The 25,877-nt window shown below is 35.4% G+C and overlaps 2 protein-coding genes and 1 long non-coding RNA gene across 8 annotated transcripts in view; 2 read left to right on the top strand and 1 right to left on the bottom strand.

The window, feature by feature from the left end:
- The window catches only part of LOC126881197 (gametocyte-specific factor 1 homolog), a 35,847-nt gene extending 32,516 nt beyond the window's left edge, over positions 1–3,331 (bottom strand). Inside the window, exon 1 of the mRNA XM_050645304.1 lies at positions 3,106–3,331. The gene's annotated coding sequence lies outside the window, so the exon portion shown is untranslated. The remainder of the gene's footprint in view (positions 1–3,105) is intronic.
- Positions 1–25,877, top strand: part of LOC126881184 (myosin-8-like) — a 196,828-nt gene that overhangs the window by 109,601 nt on the left and 61,350 nt on the right. The window lies entirely within an intron of this gene.
- LOC126881207 (uncharacterized) lies at positions 3,388–5,014 on the top strand. Its single transcript, XR_007696759.1, has 3 exons — positions 3,388–3,533; positions 3,619–3,767; positions 4,744–5,014. It is a non-coding gene; the product is annotated as an uncharacterized LOC126881207 (long non-coding RNA).

Raw genomic sequence — 25,877 nt, 5'->3', positions numbered from 1 at the left:
TGTGTACACTACAAACACACAGAATAAACTAAAGATAATAAGATGTCAGTAAACTACAGACACCTGTTGACACAAGTATGTCATCACCTCTCCCCTAAAACGCTAAACAGGCTAAGTAGGCTTTATATAAGTCAATGTGAAAATTCTTGAAAAACTGAAGTAAAAACTATGGGGCTAAAGAAACTCATAAATGAACAGAAAGTTCGTGCTTCAACGTTACTTGAGAAAGGGGACTTTGTAATTAGCATAGCAGGATATATTAGTGATTCAATAGATTTAATTTATCAATTGAAACTGTCTGATGCAATCTAGCCTTCTGAGACTGTTCCAGAAAGAAAACCTGGTTTTGGAACTCTTAAAAAACATCATCTAAGTTTGACATCATCATCAGGCAAGTAGTAACTGACACAGAACCCAAAATTAAATATTCTTATATAGTATTAATTTGTAAAATTAAAATAATAATTATTCTGATTTATGCGTTTTATTCACTTTGTAAAGATTTCTCTTGCCAGCATTGTACATTGTCTGCATATTATGCAGTAATTTGTACTGTTTTGGTATTTATATGACCTGTTACATTGGTTTTTCTGATAACTGCCTGAAGGACTATGTTGAATGTATGAACTATTTCAGAACAAAAAATAAAGGTTTTCTTTTATTAGTGGAAACTGCTTGCTATAACAGGGTAAGCAGATGAGTACCTATGTGCAGTTGAGATTAATAAACATTTTTTTATCTTGTTAAAACTAAACACAAGCTAACCTACCCCAAACTGAAAATTACTTATTTTTTTTGTATAATTTTGTAATTGCAACCAAACTATCTACTACAAAAGATTAAATGAAAACAAGAGTTTCTGATATTTATATCAGGTTCAGGTTATTTGTAAAAACAATAGAGTTTACTATTCTAAAATCACAATAGAGATGTGCTAGAAATAAACAAACCAAGACACTTGAGTGTTACGAGGAGCACTCCCTAATTATGATTTACGATGTATAAACATTCTAATGATTTGGATTGGTAAAATGTATAGGTAAACGTTGTAAATAATGATTTTCGGAGTGCTTCTCGTAACATTCAATGTGCCTTAGTTTGTTTATTGTGAGCGGCCGTGGAGTAACAGCATAATCGCTGGCCTCATACGCCAGTGCATGTGGGTTCGAGCCCTGCCAAAGACAAAATATTTTCATTTCCAATAATGACACGAGCCGTCTCACTGTGCCTTGGAGAGCATGTTAAGCCGTCGGTCCCCCTGGGCTAGTGTACATCAGCACTAGTTACTTAAAACAGGGTTAAAGATGTAAATGGCGCCGGAACTGTCCGAAAGGATCTCCCCGGCAAAAATGCCATACGGATATTATTATTAGTTTGTTTATTTCTAGTGCATCTTGTTACTTATAGTAGTATAAGTAACAAGACATTTACTCAACACACACACTATACACTATCAGATTGAGAAATCAACTGTACCATGCATGTCCAGGGCCATTAGTTGTCAAAGCATAAAAAAATTGCAATTCTATGTGTAATATGTACCAATTTTGTACCATTTGTTGCTGACACATTATGTAATGACTAAGGGGATCATAATGTGGACATTATTAGAAGGGGATTGACTCTATAGGTAATAAATATATCGATGGTTTAGTTTGACAACCTCGTATCTCATTTTCTTTCGAAAATGACATTTTGGTGGTTTTAGTTTGAAAACCCTGTATCTCACGATTTACAACTGTTAGAAAAATTCCAAATACACTAGACTATTTTCTACAGCCGAAAAAAGAAACCACGTATATCAATTGCTCTCTTGATTTAGTGTGAATACTACACATTTATAACCAAGAATTTGGTACTTAATTTGGAGTGTTTGTTTGAGAGATTAGACTTACAGAAATGTTTTTTGTGAACAACAAAAGGTAGTCCGGCATATTGGGACTGTGCAAGTTCGGAAAAGCGACACCATCGGCGGTATTCGCCAATTACGTTATTCCTGGTTGCTGGATAATTGTCAAGGCCACAGCCCAAAAAAGTTATAAGAAGAAAAACTAAGACTGAGGTTATGTTATTAAAAAGTAAACAATTGTATGTAATAAATAAAATTAATTATTAATGCAGTACTACAAGCAAAATACAATTAATTAAATTTAATTTGTATATAATATTTGCATATCATATCAATATTGTGGAGCAACCTATAATTTTTCTTCTTCAATGACATTAGGTATGAAATATACGTCAATTTGACAATTCCAATTGACAATATGAATTATTTCAGAAAGTTTGAAAGTTTAAAGATTTCTCCGATATTTACGCACAATCGTTTCTCATCCCTCCAAGTACTTGCACACAGCCAATAGGAACATTTTATGATCCTTAAATCAAAAGATTTGTATTGTATCGGCCTAGTATTTTTAAGTGTGCAATATGCTATGAAAAATGAAAACCTCGTAAATAATAATAAACACAACCTCATTTGAGATGAAAAACACGTATACCAAGATATACGAGGTTATCATAGTAACTTGGGTAAAGGCTCTATATACTGCAAGGATATTTACGTGTTTTTCATAGTTAATATTTGTATTTCCAATTTAATAGCAACATTTAACACTTTTAGCTCTGTGCCAATATCAGATATTTGTCTCAATGTGCTCAAATTAAAAATATGTAACATAATTTTTGTTTTTAGGTTATATTATGCAGAAAATCAGTTTTTTGCCTCTCCTGTAGAATTGTAATTTAATGAGATAAGAGGTTTTCACACTAAGCCATCAATATGGATGGAGGATAGGATTTTTTGGTTAGTGTGCATTCTTTGAGCTATGCCAACGCCCCCCCTCCTTCCCCCAGGCAATTTTCACTTTTTTACCAAAATTTACCCTCTTGCCCTGATTTCTGCCGCCTTGGGCAACAGCCCATAGGTAAATCCAGCCCTGTATGCCATATGGAGCTTGGGGTGGCTCTTTATAAAGTAATATCTACCTATATTAATTACATTATTAGAATTGTATTATATTATATTGATATTATATCATCATCCATAACTAACTACCCATTCCAACTTTTAAATTTTAGTAGATTGTTAATATGTTTACTTACCCCTTTATAAATTTAATCAAAACTTTTATTAAGTCTGGGTAGTCACTCGTGGGAGTAGTGAGTTGAGTTAGTGACTGAGACTGAACTTGAACTCGGTCCTAAATTCTGTCTTGTCTGCACTTTCACAACAACTTTTCTTTTTTTAATAAAAAATTAAAAAAAGCAAATTGAAAGTTGGTCTGTTTGTCACGAAACCTTAATTCGCACACTTGATCCAACGTTGCCAAGTCACTAAAATCTCAACTCAATATTTGACACCAATTTGACAATTGACAGATTATCTTTTAAATAAATAAATAAATGTAAATAGTTATCCTAACTGAAAACAAAGTCGGGAGCAATGGATTAATGGATATGTAAAAGCCATAAGCAGAACAGAACTAAAATTAAAATATGAAAGAATATGCAATAAACATTGTATAAAAGTGGTAAGTAATTCAATTAATAAAGTTTTTAAAAAATGTCTACAATAATAAAGATGTACCTAAGTAATAATTCAAACTTAATTATTAGGAAAGCCAGCCACTTTAAAAAGATATTCCAAACTAAAACATGGGTTACCAAAGCAGGCAATAAAAAGAAAAGGTGATCTAGAATGCAAGAGAAGAGCTGATGAAAGAAGTAAATGTAAAGAAAATAATGAAGAGACTTCTCTCGACCATGTAAGTATAAGATATTAAGATATAGTTTATTACAATATGGTTAGATGCAAAGCTCACCATGTTTTAATGCATATAGCCTAAACTGTCCTTCAATCTTTTTCTAATGGTGCTACAACCCTTTGTGAGTCTTGGTGTGCTTAACAACATTCTGCCCTGTCAGATACTTTTCTGATGTTCATGGTTTTAAGATCCCCCTCTATATCGTCTATCCATCTTTTATGGGCCCTTCCTCTTGTTCTATTTCCTTGGGGCTTCCATCTCTGGATTACTTGTACAGCTCGATTATCTGGCATTCTTTCTGAGTGATCAAGTCAATTTAGTCTTTGAGATTTTACAATTCTAACAATATCTGCGCTCTGCATTAGTATTATCCAGCTCGTGGTTCATTTTAATTATCCACAAACCATCACTGCAATGTGTAGATTTGTTTTGTAGATTCTAAGGTTAGACTTAGTAACTTACTTTTCGTCAAGTCTTTGTATGCATAAAATCACTTATTGCTGCTAAGAATCCATGCTTTTCTTGACTGGCGTTGTTGTCATTTATTATTGAGTCTGGGTAGTGAAAATGGGAGGCATATTCGTAGGTATGGTTTTCTACCTTCAGATGTTCATGTTGATTTTACTTTGTGCACTCTATATATTATTTTGTTTTACTTTTATTTATATATAGACTAAACGTAGTAGCTTCCCATTTCAGATCTATAGCTTTTTCTTTTAATACCTTTTTGTTGTGGCTTATTATGGCAACTGCCCTTATATAAAACTAACTAAACTAACCTAAACCTTATAGGTATAACTGTCCTAATATTAAAATGCAGTTGTCCCTTGATAGTCCGACAGGTATGGGACCAAAAGGTCAGACTACCGAGCATGTCGGAGTATCAAGTGTGTACTGTACTTTTGTGGTACTTTCCACATTTGTATGATTTTTATGGTACACAACGTAAAATTTTTATTTATGTATTTGTTTTTAGGAACAAACACCAGTTATTTTATATATGTAGAAAAAGGAAAAACTGCTGGAACTTTAATTTAAAGGCTTTTGACTAGTGAAGATTTGGATAAACAACAGAAGTTACTTTGGGCTATAGCTACGTGCAAATTTATTTTCTTGTGGCTTCCTATGTTTATTCTTATTAACTATATCTACACTTTGATATGTTTTTAGTCGCATGAAGATTTTATAGTTTATTATTTTATGTATATTGTTATATTTGTGTTGAATAAACATTATTATTATTATTATTACCTTAATTTCCATTAAATAAATTAACTGTAATCAATAAATCGTTTTTAATGTTGATAAATAAATTATCAATAATGATTCCCAAATATTTTATTTGTTTGACAACTTCTACAAAATAATATTTCGTAGTAATAATCAATGCTTGGTTTAAGAAATAGACAACTTAGAATAGAAATATGCTTTATTGTCATGGAAAATTGTACAATTTTATAGACAATGCTTACAGAGTCATAAAAAATACAAAACAATAACAAACACAAAAATCAATAACAAGTTTAACTTGAATTGGTGCTCTACACATATTATTACACATACTACATATTATTGAGTGAAAAACACTTTAACCCATTGATAACAAAAACTTTCCATAGAAGGCCACAATTTTTAAATCATATTTTCTTTTGAAAATATGTGATGTGAAACCGCTGGGTGATGTACCTCATAACGCCATTTTAGTGTACAATAATACATTGATATATGTTATTGTACTTGTTATCAAATTAGCTTATAGAATATGTAATTCTGATTGCTAATAAATGCTTACAAAAAAAAAAATATTTTCTTTTAATTGTAAACGGCGATCATATTCTACTGCTTATTATTTTTTTCTGTTATAACACCCTGTATAGCATATATTCAAGTATTGTTATACTTTGTATTAGAGGTATTTTTTTAAACTGTGTAATTGATTGCACTTGACCAACTTCATGTTTGCAAAATAAATTCGGTACAACTATATACGTTCGTTTTATTGTAATCCTTAAGCCTTAAGATATTGCTTAGTTTGAAAAACACTATTTTTATATCAACTTTTACTTTTAGAAATTGATATGGCAGCAACATATCACTGCCTATTGATTTCAAAGGCGGTGATTTAGAGGCAAACGCTAAATAAACAGCAAATATGTGTCTGAGTAATATATTAAAGGTCGCTGAGTTAGGCTATCTTTAGCTTATTCTTTCCATTTCACTCCTGTAATAAAAGTTAGTACTTGGTTCTGAATTTACCTGGTATTTACATAGCACCCAGTATCTTACCAAATTCTTTCCCCACTCGAGCCAACAATTTAAAGTAACCCTCTGTTATGGCCTAACAGAACAGGCCATGTCTGAAGTTACCCCTACGAAGCAATCTTAATTGCCGCTACGAAGTGATCTGTTTGTTTTTTTTTTCGTAAGCCACTTTCACAAAATTTCTTACAGTTCTTGTACATATATGTATATAGGTCTGGCTCCAGCGTATGAAAAAAAAGTTGATTAAGCAAGCTGAAAATTTGTTAATAGCTTAAGGGTGTCTAGTCGGACAAACTTTGATATATAGGAAAAGGGGTTTTAATTGTGGAACAGGTTAAAAATTTGGAACTGTCAGACCACGAAAACGTCACATGTATTTTGTCCGACAGAACTTCCAATTGAATTGTTACCCTTTCATTAAACTCTCATGCAAAAATCAGGTTGCTATTTATCACCAAATGAGAATTATAAATGAGTGGAACACCTAGAATATGTCAAATGACAGGAATTATGACAGGTGATAAATAGCAGTCTGATTTTTGCATGAAAGTTTAATGAAAGGGTAACAAATCAATTGGAAGTTCTTTTGGACAAAATACATGTGACGTTTTCGTGGTCTGACCGTTCCAAATTTTTAACCTGTTCCACAATTAAAATTTCCAGTGTTCCCATATCTCAAAGTTTGTCCGACTAGACACCCTTAACCTATTAAGAAATTTTCAGCTTGCTATTAATCAATTTTTTTTTCATACGCGGGATCCTGACCTATTAGCTTAAACGCTTGAATAAACTTATTTTAGCTTGAGCTTTATCATGTATGTATATTAGTAAGACATAAATTAAACTTGAAAATATAATATGTATTTTGACAACGGCACCCGATTTGGGCGTCGAAACGTTAATAAAAATCATTTTTTAATAATATTGTGGCTTATTTCCCATTATAAATAGTTAAAAATAATATGTATGACGCACGCAGTTACTGACTACCTTTAATAATTAAATTAATATAGTTATTACTAATCATTGTGTGCTGGCACAATGCATCGACTTTTTTAAATTTACCGCGCATTGACTGTTACCCGTACAATTGGCAACGTTGGATCAAGTGTGCGAATTATATTTCGACACTAAACAAGTCGCTTTCAATATGGCGACGGTTGAAATGCGATTGTGCGAGCCTTGTGGATTTTAGTTCAACTAACGAAGTGACGTCATGAAATAGCGACTATCGAAATTAATAGCGACTTTAAAAAGGGTGTTGATATTATAATTTCGACTGTCGAAATTATTTGACACGGAGATGAATGAATGGCCAAAAGCGAGGTTAGGTTTAGTTTAGATGTGTTTTGTTTATTTCTTGCAAGGAAAACTAAAGCAAAAGGTATTATAATATAGCTGGGTTTAATTGAAATTTGCTTGTTTTGAGGAATTAGATAGAATAGTATTAAATTAGAAATAATAATAATTGAGAATGTCCACAACATGAATCATCAACTCAATGAAAGATGTAAGGTAATAATCTGGGAAAATTAGTAAAAAACAAGAAAAATTAATTACCAGCTATTTTATTGCTGGACATGCTGAAATCAAATCTTAAGATTTCCTATATTAGTAATATAGCTGTGCAAAGTCCACAGAAAGTGTGCTATTTTGTTTATAAACAAATTAGCGCTCCGAAATCTTTTTTTGATTATTGCTCTATAACTCCGAAAATTTTAACTTTAAACCAAAACACTCACATAAAAATTGACAGTAATTTAATTCTGTACATTGATAATTTATTCCAATTTCCTTCGACGGAAATTTTCCTCGGAAAATTCGGGTTTTCCAAACAAAATCTTTAATTTTCAACTAAAATTTGAGGGAAGTAATTATTTAGCAATAATTAAATAATTTGGCGACAGTGACATAAATCTTTTTTGTTATAAGTGTCTTGAAGATATGAAAATTTGTATGTACAAAGAGGACCGGAATTAAAAGGTATCTAATGGTTCAAAGATTAAAATCCTGTTGTTTATAACTCTGTCGCAAATGCCGGTCAAATTTGACCATTTATACCTGGAATCACTCCTCGCAATTCAATTTGTTTTTCTTCGAAAAGGACACAGAAGCCGTACCCTTTTCAACAGCGTTAACTTAATTTAATTAAATCTAATATTTTCTGAGGGGTTCTATTTGTTTATAAGCCAAAAAATTGTTTCTTTATAACATTCCTGAGACCGCTCAAATGGTCCAATTTCAATCCTGTAAGGTACGTTGAATAGGTATAGTGCTTTTTTATACGAAAATCATAGTTATTCTGGTGTATCATAATCTTTCTGGTTATTATTTCGACCGAAATTTTTTAATTAACATTTTAATTATTGCTAAACTATTGGTTAGATTGTCGCCGGTCTCCTGATATACAGAGAGGGGCTAAATTATGGAATAAATTCATTTTCTCTAAAATGGACGATTTTAGAGAAAAATCCCGAAACAGGTCGATTTTTATTTTTAAATTAAATTTCTTGGCATATATTTCAAACCAGTGACGTCATCCATCCGAGCGTGATGACGTAATCGATTATTTTTTTAAATAGGAATAGGGGTTCGTGTTGTAGCTCATTTACAAAGGCGTTCAATTCTCTATTCAGTATTATAAACATTAATATCATTATTTATACAGGGAGGCCAAAAAAATTTTTGAATTAAATTAATTGACGCAAGAAGAAGAATGCATGCAGAAAATAGAAAAAAATGTTTATTTTGCAAATAAACATTGCTTTTAGCTTAAATTAAATGTTCAAACTGCCAATAGGTAGGAGGGAGGCTGTTTGTGATTTAATTTAAGCGAAAAGAAATGCTTATTTGTGAAATAAACCTTTTCTTCTATTTTCTGACAGCAGTACAATGTATTTTGAGTTAAATAAATTACATACATTCTTCTTTTTGCGCCAATTAATTTAAATCAAAAAATTTTTTTGCCAACCCTGTATAAATACCTAATGATAATAATGTTTATATTACTGAATAGAGAATTGAACGCCCTTTCAAATAACCTACCACACGACCCCTATTCCCATTAACAAAATTATCGAATACGTCATCACGCTCAGATGGATGACGTCACTAGTAAGAAATATATGCCAAAAAATTGTAATTTAAAAATAAAAATCGACCTCTTTCGGGATTTTGCTCCAAATCCGTCCGTTTTAAAGAAATGAATTTATTCCATAATTTAGCCCCTCTGTATAATCTACTATAATAAATCTTTCATGTCATCAATTATTTAATTATTGATAAATAATTAGGTACTTCCCTAAAATTTTAATTGAAAATTGCAGATTTTTTGGGAAAACTCGGATTTTCTGAGTAAAATTTTTGTTGAAGGAAATCGAAAAAAAAAAATAACTTTGTGCAGAACTAAATTACGGTGAATTTTTATTTGAGTGTTTTTGGCTCAAAGGAAAAATTTAAGGAGTTACAGACCACTAATTTTAAAATAAAGAAGATTTAGAAGTGCTAATTTGTTTATAAATAAAATAACACACTTTCTGCGGACTTGTCATACCCCATATTACTAATAAAGTAACGCATAAATTCGTTATTTCGTAAACTGGTTACTTTAAGGAAAATTCCCGAAACACATCGATTTTTATTTTTAAATTACGGTTTTTTGGCATATATATCATACTAGTGAAGTCATCCATCTGGGTGTGATGACGTAATCGATGATTTTTTTAAATGAGAATAGGGGTCATATGATAGTTCATTTAAAAGGGTATTCAATTCTCTATCCAAGAATATAAACATTAACATAATTATTTATACAGTGTGTTCAAAAAACATTTTTTAATTAAAATAAGTGAGACAAAAAGAAGAATATAATGTAATTATTTCATTCAAAATACATTTTACTACTGTCAGTAAACAGAAAAAAATTTTATTTCACAAATAAACATTGATTTTCGCTTAAACGAAATGTTCAAACTGCCAAGCGACAGGTGGGTGGCAGCTTTAACATTGAATTTAAGCAAAAAACAATATTTATTTCTCAAATAAACATTTTTTTCCTGTTTTCTGACAACAGTAAAACGTATTTTGAATTAAATAAATTACGTACATTCTTCTTTTTGTTTCAATTATTTTAATTAAAAAAATGTTTGTTGAACACCTTGTATAAATAATTAGGTAAATGTTTATATTAGTGAATAGAGAATTGAATACCCTTTCAAATGAGCTATCACATGACCATTCTCATTTAAAAAATCATCGATTACGTCATCGCGCCCAGATGGATGACGTCACTAGTATGATATATATGCCAAAAAATCTGAATCTAAAAATAAAAATCGACCCGTTTCAGGATTTTTCATTAATGTCGCTGGTTTACGAAATAATGAATTTATGCGTTACTTTATGGACGCACTGTATATGCAATCTTAAGATTCGATTTTAGCAATAAAATAGCTGGTAAATAATTTTTCCCAAAAATGGCATTTTTTCGATAATTTTCCCAGACTATCAACAAGTTCCAATAAACGGGAGCGCCAACCCAAATTCTGAGCAGTCTCAACATGATAAGGTTAATATCCCCAGTTGTAACTAATATCGAAATGAATAAGAATCGCTATATTCTGCGGCTGTCATGGCGGTGTCGAAATGAAATTGCGACTGTCGAAATGAATTAGAATCAGGGCCAAGGTTTCGTTGTTTGTCTTTGTCAGAAAAACAGATCGATCCAGTCAAGGTCAAGATGTCAGTCAATAGTCAATGTCAAGCCATATGTCAAGCGTCAAGCACAAGCACAGAACATAGAGGTTATATCAGAGATATGTCAAGAATAGATCTGGCTAGGGATATGCTAAACAATGCATCGGGGTGTAACGTCAATAGAGAGATATCGCAAAGGCATACGTTATTACCGTGTCAAGACGTACAGTTGAGTCCGCGAGTCTTTACCCGTGCGTCATCATTTAAAGCATACGAAATAAGTCGGAAATCTATTTCAGGCAACAACAAGTGACAGAAAGTGGCTACTGTTCCGATTACGGCTTTTATTATAAAATTTGACGTTATCAAATATATAGAATGTCAAATGTAAGTTTTGCTTCAAAATTTTTACGTCAAAGCTAACGTCATTCACACAGTAAAGAAATGATTGTGTTTAGATTTCCGTCAAAGTGAATAAAATAACAAAAATAAAATATGTTATTGAATTTTTTTATAAATTGTTTATTTATTTATTATATATATGAGATAGTATTTTCCCGTAGCGCAAATACGTCCGAGCTCGCGCAGTGATGATGTAACTGGAGACCGGAAGTTGAATTTGAATTCTTGTTAAAGTTAAATGGGATTTGTATGCATTATGTGATGAAATTATTCAATTAGCAAAATAAAATTAAACTTCAATGTATTCGAAAAAACTTTAAGGCTGCGTCCCACCATCAAATAATTTGATCAAACTGGTTTGAGCAAACTGAAAGTGACAGTTAGTGACGTCACATCCTGCGTGTTTATTGTGGATAATAATGAAAAATTTTAATTTTAAATAAAGTACAAACAAGTTAGACAACTCAATACAAAAAATGTGATCAAACTAGACTGATAGTGAGAGCACAGATTTTTAGAATTTCAAAAAAACTGCAATTTTGACGTCACTTTGACGTACTTCCGGAGTTTGCTCAAACTGTTTGATCAAATTATTTGATGGTGAGACGCGGTCTTTAGTGTCGAGATTCCAGGCAAAATAACTGTCAAAGATAAAATATAAAATACAACCGCGAACAATTCAAAGTAATCGGACATTACGAATGATTACGAACCATTACGAACTTGCCGGTCTCCAGTTACGTCACGACTTCCGGATGTGCAATATATTATCTTGTTATTTAAGTCGACTTTACATTACATGATTTATCATGTGATTTGCCATATGATTTGGCCATGGAGTTAAATTTACATGTTTACACTGTGTGATTTGTCATATAATTTTGCATTGTTAATACGGCTCATTTTGTCATAAGCATTGTCATGCGGCTCGTCATGGGAAAAATCATATGACAAATCACATGATAAATCACGTAGTGTAAAGTCGACTTTATAGTATCATGGATAGACCCATGATACTATAAATAACAAGATAATATATTACACATCCGGAAGTCGTGACGTAACTGGAGACCGGCAAGTTCGTAATGGTTCGTAACCCATTTAACAAATTCAACTTCCGGTCTCCAGTTACATCATCAATGCACGAGCTCGGACGTATTTGCGCTACGGGAAAATACTATCTCTTTATTTATAGTATCATGGATATACCACCGACCCGAACTGCTCCGCGTTTCGCTATTTTTCGGAGTTGGCCAAATCTATGTGTATAAGATCTTTGCACGTTTCACGTCATTATTTACGTTAAGTATACTTTACACTACATGATTTATCATGTGATTTGTGATATGATTTTTCCTATGACGGGCCGCATGACAATGCTTATGACAAAACGAGCCGTATCAATGCAAAATCATATGACAAATCACACAGTGTAAACATGTAAATTTCACTCTATGACCAAATCATATGACAAATCACATGATAAATCATGTAATGTAAAGTCGAATTTAGAGATCTAAGTTGACATTGTTGCCCAATTACAAAAACATCTTAAATTCATTTTAAATCAAATACATCACACAATTTTTGCGGAAATGGATTATACAGCAAAACAAATTTATTCAATGTAAATAAATAAAAACTTTAGAAATAGAAAACAAGAATTAAGTTATAATCTTACGTTAAAGTACATAATAAAAACAGTAAATATAATTAAACAAATACTTATAGTAAAGAATATAAACAAATATGTAGTGTCATCACCGCAACTGTCAAATAAATGATACCAATTTATGCCAAAATATCACCTTCGTTCGATTATAGTTACAGTGTATTCCGAACAAATGTGCTTCATAAAAACGCTTTATAATCCATTTATACAAATTAAATTAAACATATTATTATTGTGTATTTCTTTAAGCTAACAGTAATAGAAATCTTTAAATATTATTTCTACGCGTATACAGGGTGTCCAGAAACTCTACCGATAAACGAAGACAGGAGATTCCTCAAATAATTTTAAGACAATTTAACCAAATTTACTTAGTCCGAAAATGCTTCCTAAAGGAGCTAGAGCTCTTTGAAGATTGTAATTAGTTTTTCTTAAATACCTGCAGAACGCTTCTAGTTAAAAAAACTAAAATAGGCACGCATATTTATCTTCCAGAGATAAATAGATTCCATCTATTGCGAATTTCTTGTACCGGTCATAGGCGTCCTTTGTGGGTAAGGCAGCGGTTATTTTATCGCATAACTTTTTTTCTTTAAAATTTAAGCATTTTTGACTCTGGAATAATAAATTGTGAGGTATTCTAGTACTAAAAGGTACTCTTACTGTAAGTCGGTAGGACACACTGTTTTCTAGAAAAATCGATTTGAAAATTGTTCGTCTCTTGAATTTGAAAAAAAAAATTGAAAAAAAGTTTAGAAAAAACGGTGTATTTTATCAACTTAAAGCAAGAGTAACTTTAAATACTAGAATACCTCATAATTTAATAATCTAGTGTCAAAAATGCTTAAAGATTAAAGACTAAAAGAATATGCAATAAAATACCCGTTGACCTACCCAAAAACCGACGCATATGACCGGTATTAGAGATTCGCAATTAATGAAATCGATTCGTCTCTGGAATATAATTAAACGTACAAGTTTTCGTTTTTCAAAATAGTTTTTTTTAATTTTTTTTTTTTTTTCAAATTCAAGAGACGAAAAATTTTCAAATCGATTTTTCTAGAAAACGGTGTGTCCTACCTACTTACAGTAAGAGTACCTTTTAGTACTAGAATACCTCACAATTTAATATTCCAGAGTCAAAAATGCTTAAATTTTAAAGAAAAAAAAGTTATGCAATAAAATAATCGCTGCCTTACCCAAAACGGACGCCTATGACCCGTACAAGGAATTCGCAATGGATGGAATCGATTAATCTCTGGAAGATAAATATGCATGCCAATTTTCGTTTTTCGAACTAGAAGCGTTCTGGAGGTATTTAAGAAAAAGTAATTACAAGACGCCATCTTCAAATAGCTCTAGCTCCCTTAGGAAGCTTTTTCGGACATGGTGAATTGGTTTAGATTATCTTAAAATTATGTGACGAATCTCCTGTCTTCGTTTGTCGGTAGAGTTTCTGGACACCCTGTATAACAAAATATGCCTAGTGGCTGTAACGCCAGTGTACTCGGCAAAGTGATTCTAAAAAATAACACACCTACCGCTTAAATATTTCGTGTTGGTATCATGTGAGGTCTTGGGCTATGACGCGGATGACGTGCAACGGTAAGTAAATTAGATGGAGTATACATAGTATCATACAGGCTAGCGAGAAAGTATGAAAACACGGTAATTTCTCAGAAACCGCTTGAACGATTGTTATAAATTTTGGTGAATAAGGGTATTCTATTTCCACAGTATAAAGAGGGACAGTAGAACCACTCTCCGAAAAATTGGAAGTAAAATCTGTAGTCGCGCATGGCTACCGCGCAATGTTGGCAGTCGCTTTTGCCCCACTCTCGCATTGCTATTCGCATAGAAACGTACGGCTTTTAACAGGGAAAACCCGCATCCACCACTGGTGAATTACCAATTGCGTACTGCCGGTATTACTTCCTGAGATCAAAGCGCCGACAGAAGAGTGATTTTACTGTGGAACCTCTATATACTGTGCTATTACAGCCGATATTATAGTTGTAATTACATTGTTGTCAAATCTTCTTCTTCTGGAAATCTAATGAACTTTCTTATTTTAAATGGAACACCCTGTATATTTTTTGCGTTTTGAAGTCCTTAAGTAATACTAATTATTTTTCATGTCATGTTCCCTATACCTAAATGCCATAATTTCGGAATTATTTCTACATTTATAAAAAAAATGTTTAACAAATTATACAAATTTATTTTTTTGGACCGGGTAGATATTATTTTAGGTTCTTTGGGTCATTGGGAACAAAAAAGGGCTTTTGTAATTTTCCTCAAAAGTTAATTGTTTCCGAGTTATATACAATTTAAAACTGAAGAAAATCGAAAAATGACGATTTTCTGGGTTCAAAAACATAAGTAAAAAATATTATTTTTGAAGAACCCAAATTCAAGTTCAAACCTTATTTTATCAGATGCCGATAAGTGATTTGGTCTTTTATTTTATTGTGATTTTATTCTAAAACATTATTTCTTAGTTGTCCGTCCTCTCATATGAGCTTTATTAACAATTAAAAAAAAAACAATGTTTTAAAATAAAATATGCCAAAACTTCTTATAGGGATCTGATACAAAAAGATTTGAGCTTGAATTTAGGTACTTCCTAATTTTAAAAATGATTTTTTTACTTGTGTTGTTGAACCTTGAAAATCGTCATTTTTCGATTTTTTTCAGTTTTAAATTGTTTATAACTCGGAAACGATTAACTTTTGAAGAAAATTACAAAAGACCTTTTTTGTTCCCAATGATCCAAAGAACCTAAAATAATGTCTATCTGGGCAGAAAAAATTGATTTTTATAAATAATTAAATTTTTTTTTAATAAATGTAGCAGTAACTCCGAAATTATGGCATTTAGGTATAGGGAACATAACCTGAAAAATAATCAGTATTTCTTAAGGACTTTAAAACGCAAAAAATATATAGGGTGTTCTATTTAAAATAAGAAAGTTTATTAGATTTCCAGAAAAACGAAAGATTTGACAACAATGTAATTACCACTATCATATCGGTCGCATTAGGACATCCCTACCCACCAAAATTTATAAAAATCGTTAGAGCGGTTTCCGAGAAATCACCGTGTTTCCATACTTTCTCGCTACCCTGTATAGTTTGCAAAATTCGATTTAGCAGAATCGGACTTACAGCCACTTTTTCATAACAAGGTTCCCACTCACCCCCACCTCTTATTTGCAAAGGTAAAGTTAAACTTGTGAAATCAAATATGCGCAGAATTTTATGAAGAATACGATGATCGGATTTCCAGTGCCTTTTCGTTAGGCAAATCTTGTAAAATTTTGTTTTTTTAATTTTTGATATTCAATTACGCCCTCTATCGGTGTACCTACAATTATGAAAATAATTTCCAGGCTTTTCCCGATGCAACTTTTGTTATAAATATTTTCTTCTCGAAGTTGTACTATAAACAGTTCCTGAGATATGGAAGAGCCATTCTTATTGGAACACCCGGTACATATTTGCATATAGACGAGGGCATTTAGCACAAAATAAATAAATTTTTAAATACAGCACATAGAGACTTGCAGTTTTTTGCATTATGTTCAGGATGACGTCAGGAAAAAAGTCTACTATTCAAGAATGGGTGGAAATGCATAAATTATTGCACTGTATAGTGCATAAAATGCATCCAAAATTGCATAAATATAAAAGTAAAGTCAAAATCAGTATACTAAGGAACAAAAAATATTGTTTGAGGGGTTTTTGGGGTCACTGAATACGATTACGCAATCAGAACTGACACCCGGATCACCTGGTGCCCAAGGTCAGTGCAAGAGACGTCATCTTCTGGAGTTTCGATGGTTTTCCGCATTAAATCGATGCAAACGGATTACTCGCGGATTTTAGGTGTCACTTAGTACTAATATGCCATCAGAATTGACCTCCGGAGTACCTGGTGCCCAGGGTCGCTACTAAGGCACGTCATCTTCTGCAGTTTCGAGGGATTTCGGCACTAAATTGATGCAACTGGACTATTCGGGGCGTTTTTAGGTGGTTAAACACGAATATGCCATCAGATCAGACCTCTGGATCACCTGGTGCCCAAGGTCACTGCAAGGGACGTCATCTTCTGGACTTTCGAGGGCTTTCGGTATTAAATTGGTGCAAACAGATTACTCGGGGATTTTGACGTCGCCAAACACGAATATGCCATCAGAATAGACCACCGGATTACCTGGTACCCAAGGTCACAGCAAGGGACGTCATCTTCTGGAGTATCGTGTGCTATCGGTATTAAATTGATGGATTACTTTCGGGTTTCTGGGGTTGCTAAACACGAATATGCCATCAGAATTGAATTCCAGAGTACCTGGTGACCTCGATCGCTACTAAGGCAGGTAATCTTCTTTTTTGGGGTCGTTTTTTGGGGTCGGTAAAGACGAATATGGTATCAGAACTGAACTCCGGAGAACCTGGTGCCCAGGGTCGCTACTAGGGCACGTCATCGTCTGGGATTTCGAGGGTTTTCGGCATTTAATTGATGCAAATGGATTACTGGAGGGTTTTTGAGGTCGCTAAATACGAATATGCCATCACAAACAACCCCTGTGCACCTGGTGCCCAAGGTGACTACAAGGGACGTCATCTTCTGAAGTTTTAAGTAATTTCGGCATTAAATTGATGAAAATAAATTACTCGGGGGTTTTTGAGGTCGGTAAACACTAACATGCCATCAAAAAAACCATCGTAGAACCTGGTGCCCAGGGTCACTGCAAGGGGCGTCATCCGCTAGGCGAGGTTTTCGGTACTATATTAATGCAAACAGATTACTTATAGGTTTTTGGCGATGCTGAACACGAATACCCGATCAGATCAAACACCGGAGAACTTGGTGCCTAAGGCACGTCATCTTCTGGAGTTTCGAAAGTTTTAGGTACTCAATTGATGCAAACAGATTACTCACGGGTTTTTGGGTCTGCTGAACACAAATACGCCATCAGAAGAGACACCGGAGCATCTGGGCCTAAGGCACGTTATCCTCTGGAGTTTCGAGGATTTTCGGCATTAAATAGATTCAAACGGATTACTCATGGGTTTTTGGGGTTGCTTGAAATACGCCCTCAGAACAAACATTGGAGTACCTGGTGCCTAAGGTAATCATCTTACGTAGTTTAGAAAAATTTTGGTACTAAATTGATGTAAACGAATTGCTCATGGGTTTTTGGGTTTACGGAATACGAACTCTACTATGTTGATCTATTTAATTTTTTATATAAGTTTTATTATGCGTTGACATTATTAGTGATTACTGTAATCACTAGATACTCCAGAATTCCTCATGTAAGCCATATTCGTGTTTAACAACCCCAAAACCAAGAAGTAATCAATTTTTTATCAATTTAGTACCGAAAACCCCCGAAACTCCAAAAGATAACATGCTTTAGGCACCAGGTGCTTCGGTGTCTGTTCTGATGGCGTTTTCGTGTTCAGGTACCTGAGGAACCCATGAGTAATCTGTTTTCATCAATTTAGTACCGAAAACACTCCAAACTTCAGAAGATGACCTACCTTAAACACCAGATGCTGCGTGGGTTGGGTTTGATGGCTTATTCATATTCAGCAACCCCAAAAACTCAAGAGTAATCCGTTTGCACTAATTTAGTACCAAAAACTATCGAAACTACAGAAGATAACGTGCCTTAGGCCCCAGGTGCTCCGGTGTCTGTTATGATGGCGTATTTATGTTCAGAAAACCCAAAAACCCATGAGTAATCTATTTGCATCAATTATAAGTACCGAAAACCCTCGAAACTCCAGAAGATGACGTGCCCTAGGTACCAGGTGCTCTGGAGTCTGTTCTGATGACGCAATCGTGTTCAACAACGCCAAAATCCGATTATTAAGTAATCCGTTTGCATAAATTGAATGCCGAAAATCCTCGGAACTATACAGAAGATGACCTGCATTAGGCACCAGGTGCTCCCAGAGTGAGATTTGATGGCGTATTCGCGTTCAGCAAACCCAAAAATCTATGAGTAATCTCTTTGCATCAATTTAGTACTAAAGACTCTGGAAGCTTCAGAATATGACGCCCCTAGCAATAATCTTGGGTAACAGGTTCTCTGGGATTCGGTTCTGATGACATATTCGTATTTAGCGACCTCAAGAACCCCTCAGTAATCCATTTGCATCAATTTGTGACCCTGGGCACAAGGTTCTCGGTGGCTCTGTTCTAATGCCATATTCGTGTTTAGCGACCTCAAAAACTCCCCGAGTAATCCATATCCAGAAAACCGAAATTTTATGCCGAAAACCCTCCAAAATCCAGAAGATGACGTGCCCTAGTAGCGATCCTGGTCACCAGATACTCCGGAGTTCAATTCTGATATCATATTCGTGTTTAGCAACCTCAAAAAACGTAAGTAATCCGTTTGCATCAATTTAATACCGAAATCCCTCAAAACTCCAGAAGATGACGTCCTTTGCAGTTCACTTGGGCACCAGGTGATCGAGAGGTCTGTTCTGATGGTATATTCGTGTTTAAAGACTCAAAAACCCCCAAGTAATCCATTTTTATTAATTTAATGCCGAAATCTCTCAAACTCCAAAAGACGATGCCCCTTGCAGTGAGCTTGGGCTCCAGGTGCATAGGGAGTCGGTGTTGATGGCATATTCGTGTTTAGAGCGACCTCAAAACCCCGTAAGTAATCCGTTTGCATCAATTTCATACCGAAAGCCCTCGAAACTCCAGAAGATGACGTCCCTTACAGTGGCCTTGGGCACCAGGTGCTCCTAAGGCCTATCCTGATGGCATCTTCGTGTTTAACCACGTCAAAGTAGTCCAGTTACATCAATTTAGTGCCGAAATCCCTCGAAACTCTAGAAGACGACGTGTCTTAGTAGCGACCCTGGGCACCAGGTACTCCAGAGGTCAACTCTGATATCATATTCGTATTTAGCGACCCCTAAAACGCTTGAGTAATCCGTTTGCATCAATTTAATGCCGAAAACCATCGAAACTCCAGAAGATGACGTCTCTTGCCGTGACCTTGGGCACCAGGTGACCTGGGAATCAGTTCTGATGGCGTAATCGTATTCAGTGACCCCAAAAACCGCCCAAATAATAAATTTTGTTCCTTAGTATACTGATTTTGACTTTATTTTTATATTTATGCAATTTTGGATGCATTTCATGCACTTTACAGTGCAATTATGCATTTTCACCCATTTTTGAATAGTAGACGTTTTTCCTGACGTCATCCTGAACATAATGCAAAAAACTGCAAGTCTATAGGTGCTGTATTTAAAAATTTATTTATTCGGGTGTTTTTAGTGCTAAATGCCCTGGTCTAAAATGGATTTTTAAAATCCATCGAATGTACACTAGATTTTTTTCTATTCAAAATAGATTGAAAAGAAATCTTGAGATGACCGGTAAATTAAGTCGGATTGCCCGTTGCCAGATCAAATTTAGCGCCGTAATCACTACAACTATATAAACCATTTCGGGAATAATCGTTAATTGGATTATACTTTTGTAGCTTAATAACTTCTAAAAGGCTTAACCGATTTTGACCAGTAAACATGAGTTTGAAACGTATTTACCAGTAGTATCTGATGGATCTAAGGTCAAGTATGATAACTGAAGTTATTACAGGAATTATTGAACTTGAGAAACCGTTTTTCCCGTAGGAAATAGATTTGATCATATTTATGAAGCCTATAACTTAAAAATTCGAATTTTCCCGGATATGACATATACACCGTTAGATTCGTCTAGAGTCCTTCTACAAACGCTCAGTTATTGGCGCAATTCGTAGGTTGAAATTTTGAGTAATTGTCGAAAAACCAAAATTTTCAAAGTATAGTTTTTCAGTTTTTCGGCTATACTGAGCCGTGTGTATGTCTGATCCTGACGGCTTAAACACCACTTGAAATCTTAACTCAACACTATTGATTTGGTGTATTTGCGGTTCTCCTGTCTCTTCTTGATCCGAAGATATATACCCCCAAAAAATATGCCGTTTTGTACCTCCCAAGTCCTCTAGCTGGCTTATGGGTGGTCAAAAGTGACACACTACACCGATTCTAAATCGGCCGTGACTCCCTCTTCAAACACAGAAAAAAAATTCAAATCGGTTTAACTTTCAAACACACATACATATCCACAAATGTTTTCCCTTTTTTAAATAAAAATTGAGTCATACTCATACTTCTGAGCTCGGTAACTTTTGAATGGTATAACCGATTTTTAAAATTAGACATGCGTTGGAAAGGTACTGATCAGTACTATTAGAAGCCGCAAAGGCCGGACTTAAATTTTTGAAGTTTTTGGGAGTTTTGGGAACGAGAACGAAAAACATACCCTAAATAGAAAGGGCCGTAAAATCCACACCCTTGGACCAAATTGGATGGTTGACATATGAATAGGTGAGTCTTTTCCTGAACTTTAAGATGGGACTTGGCACATCTTTCAAATCAGTCAGATTTAGAAAATCGAAAATTTCGTGTATATATAATGTCGCGTGTAGGGGGGTGTTAGTGTGCGCCACTGGCGAGAACTGCCGTTCTCTGGTAATAAAATTTGTATTCTATAAATTATTTTTATGTTTCGTCCCAAATTTTAAATTAGCGTTAACGTTATTACCGTCATAGATAAATAATATAGTAGTATTACCGGATAGATAGGCAACTCACTGTAAAAATTTGGTTCCTTACGCCATTTGCGTTCGATGTGTTAACTAATCACCATTTGGCGGGAAATTCAAATGGACAAGCACTAATTTTATCCGTTTAGCGCCTCTTGCGGGCAATTTCGTTACTAATTAAAATATCTTCTTATTTTACAAGAAATAATCTCACGTATATTATTAAAATAAAATACCAGAACTTACTAAGATTGTTAAAATATTTTATTTAAATAATATCTAAGTAAAACACATAAATTATTCGGAATTCTCAAGTTACAAAATATATTATTTATGCTGTCAAATTTAGTAAGGAAAAGGGATATAAAAAAGTTAGACAATGTTTTTCTAAATATAGGTACGTGTATTTATTTGTTGTTTCAGATAAAACAGTTATAAACTAATTACTATTTACCTATGCGTTTTTCTAACTTTTCTACGATTTGTACACAACAATAAACCATGTTTAGTTTTTTTTATTAGCACTACACCAAAGTTCTTTCGTAACTAAAACAAAACTACACTTTATAAACGAAGGATAAGGAACCAACTTAAATTGAAATTACTTAAAATAAATCGTTAAAGATAATACAATAAAAACTGTAAACTAATAGAAAATTATTTGCACTAACTCTACTGTCATTACTTTTGACAGAATTGACATTTTGCCGAGTTAAGCCTCGTTTGATTATTTTATTTGTGACATTCAGGTATGGTGTTTAACATAAATGATTGGTTAAAGTCTTCGTGAGTGAGATAGGCTGTCATTTCTCTTTATTTAGCTGATCGGTGTGGAAGTGGCGGGGGAAATTCCCCAATTTTCCCATATAAGATTCCGGACCATGATTACCGTGCCTTATATCAAAATTGTCAAGTCCGGTGCTAGACACCGGAGCAGCAACACTCGTACGAGCGGAGCGGAGTAGCAGCGAAGAAAGCCGACGAGGTGGGGATAGCTTGACTGTGAACTTTTTAGTTCAGTCGCGAGTGTAAGCGCGACAACAGTTGAGCGTTTCTCATTCTGTGAGGCGAGGAGTCGACGGAGAAGGGAGTCAGCTCGATTAGCTGGAATTTTCATTCCGACCACGTATGTAAGCGTGGTAGCGAGTGGGGCACTTCTAACTCCTTAGGCTAGAAGGAGAGAGAGGCAAAAACCACTCTTCTGGGATGTGGTGAACTTAGGGAGTTTGATTTTCATTGGACTCTCTGAGACGCTACGGCTAGAGACTGGTTAGCAGAAGAAGTAAAACGGGCTCGACGTGAGCCCGTTACGGGATTTCTACTGTGCCTCCGTAAAGGGTATCGACACTGCAAGGTGTAGTTTTTTAGGAATCTACATCGGGCAGCCCCGGCCCCTTGGGTCAGTAGAACGAAAACATCAAGTGGATCCCTAACCCAGTTCTGTCTGAGTTAGTGAAACAACCGCGATAGGTCAAAGGGAACCACCCCTGAAGTCGAGCTGGCGTCGGGCCAGTCGGCGGAAAAAAAAGGTTCGTCAGTATTAAGGATTCTAACCCCCAGACGATTGACCGAGCTAAGTCTCGATCACCACCCCCTATGGCCCTCCGCCAAAATATGAGGATCCACGCAACCCTTTTACAGGAACAGAAAAGAGAGGAATGTGAAGAGGAAAGCGACGTGGAAACCGTGAAGACATCATCCGACGAAGACATGGAGACAGAAGCCCTGGCAGAGAGAGGAACAGCGAAAAGGGCTAAGAGGTCAGAAGATGCGAGCGACGACGAAGACAAAATCTTAAGAGAGATGCTAGACCAGTTCAAGGAACAAATGGCAAAAAAGGACGAAGAGATAGCCCGACAAAGAGAAATGATGACGAAGATGTCTGACCAGATAGACCAACTGCTCAACGAGCTGAGAGAAGCTCGGAAAATCCTGGAGTTAGAGGAGAAAAAGCGCCAAAAACAAGCAAAGCCCGAACCGAAAACGGATCCAACGACCGAAAAGCCATCGCCGGCTAAAGAACCGAAGCCAAAAAAGAAGAAAGAAGACTTCCCACCACTGGCACCCAACACCAGCCAACCCAGACATTCACACCCTGCCACGAGGACCGGTAGAACCAATCCACAAACCAAGAAGCCGCCCCCCCCCCCCCAGAGCAAAACACAGACGGTGAGACGCCTGCCTTGCGGCGACCTGGCGATTCAGAGACAGAGGACATGGAAACAAACGAAGAAACCACCGTGTTGCCCGAACAACAGGCAACACCGCACAGAAAGCCGCCTGTAATTAAATTACAGAGCGTGAACTAGACAGGGGCCATCCTCACCATAGCCCAAAAACTAAAAGTTTACACGACGAACAAAATCTCCAAGAGTGGTAGAGAAACACTCATCCAGGCGAAAACCCTGGACGACTACAAAAAAATGGTGAGGATAATAGAAGAATATGCAGAGACGAATAAAGACAAGAGGCTACAATGGATAGCCTTCCCAATAGAAGAGGATATAAAACCCAAAGTGGTTTTACGTGGATTGCCCTCAAACACCACCAAAGAGAAAATCCAAGAAGAGATGGAGAGACAACACCAAATAGTCTGCCACGCAGCTAAGAATATGTCCACAAGAGCCGGCCCCATAAGGAAACTCCCGATGTTCGTACTGACTCTGAATCGCGACGACGTAGACAGGGCTAAGCTGATCACTAATCTATGCCATATGAAGGTAGTGGTAGAAGACCTAAGAAAAGCGACAGGGCCAACGCAGTGCTTCAACTGCCAGGGCTTCCACCACGCACAGAACGCGTGCCACAAAGAACCCAAATGTGTGAAATGCGGAGAAGATCACCTCTCGAAGCAATGTAAAAGGCCCAGAGAAACAAAGGCAACCTGCGCCAACTGCCACGGAAGCCATCCCGCAAATTACAGAGGATGCCCTAGATGTCCAATCTGGGGAAGACTACCACAACAGAGGCCACAACAACAGGCAACCGGGGTCTCATATGCCAAAGCCACGCAAGCCAAACAGCAAAAAGATACCACAGCTATGCTCCCAGACGAAGACAACCTGGTCAGACTAGTCACCAACATAGTGAGCAAAGTAGTCCAAGAAGTCATCCAAGGAACCAGACAGACGATCAGGTAAAAACAGCATACAAAAAACATAAAAAAGGCGTAAGCCACCAAAAAAATCATAAAAAACAAAAAAATCATAAAATTCTAGAGCGCCAAGCCATTGGACGGAGCCCAGTGGGGCTTGGTACAATGGCTTGGGGCCCAAGCAAGCAATTTTAGTTCCGCGGATAAGTAATTAAGAAGATAAAGGCATAGAGCGCATCACGCTGGCCTAGTTTTTTGCATTCGATTAGGGTACCACATGGAATCTTATTACCCAGGATTCCATTGTGAAGAGCATTTGGCTACGATAGTTGTGCCCCCATCGCGCATCAGCGTGCTATGGGGGGAAAAGGGATGGCCTGGGGCATTGGAGCGAGGTGGGGTGATCCCTGTTTTTACTCGGGTTTTTAACACCTCGCCCCAATGAATTGTTACACCCGAATGTTCCTTTTTCGAAAGGGTGAACATCTCCCACAGGTCGGGTTGAATCAAATTGCTTGCTTGCTTGCTTACCGTCCCTTATTTCGATCTAAATAGCGGAACACGTTATACAGTATTAGCGTAACATTCCCTCCGCGCTTGCGGACATGTCAAAATAACGTGCGTTAAAAACAGGGACATGTAAAGGGTAGACACGGCATACTCACCAAAAAAGAGTAACGCGGAAACAGCATGGAAACAGTCGATCGGTGGTCTATCTATCTCTTTTAACCAAGCGACCCCGCGCATGTGACCGACAAAGATGGCTAGACCACTCAATCCTATGTCGGCGTTACACCTCGATGCATTGAGTGGCATATGACTAGCCTAATTTACCGTGTATAATATCTTTGGATAAAAATGCCTTTGCGATATTGTTTCGAGCATATGTCAAATGTCATATAATTCACGTATATTAATATTTATACACGGATTATACGACATATTATGACAGAAGCTCGAAACAAATCAGAATCGTTGAAAAGCCCTGAAAAGTGTAATAAATCAAAATAACCAAATTTTTCAGTAGAGTGAAAATAATTTTTGTCAATTTTAAAATGCCAATAGGAGAACCATAAATGAATTCACATATTTGCAAATTGCGTCATATTAAAAGTAAATAAATGATTATTCCTTAACCTGAATCAACACAGAATTTTGTGTACTCATGTTTATAAATAAAAAAGTACACCTTTAAATTCCCTTTAAGAAAACTCAGAAAACACTCATTCCGAGTTTCGACCAACCCTGTATACTAAATTAAATATTTCGCTATATTAATCATTTTTAACGATAATAGACTAAAACATGAAGAGAAGTAACCATAGTTATACAGTAGATTCCCTCTATAACGAGAAC

This window comes from Diabrotica virgifera, chromosome 1 (genome assembly GCF_917563875.1).
Source record: "Diabrotica virgifera virgifera chromosome 1, PGI_DIABVI_V3a".
NCBI classification, from domain to species: domain Eukaryota; kingdom Metazoa; phylum Arthropoda; class Insecta; order Coleoptera; family Chrysomelidae; genus Diabrotica; species Diabrotica virgifera.
The sequence above is the reverse complement of the archived record's forward strand: the minus strand, read 5'-3'. Positions and strand labels throughout refer to the sequence as shown.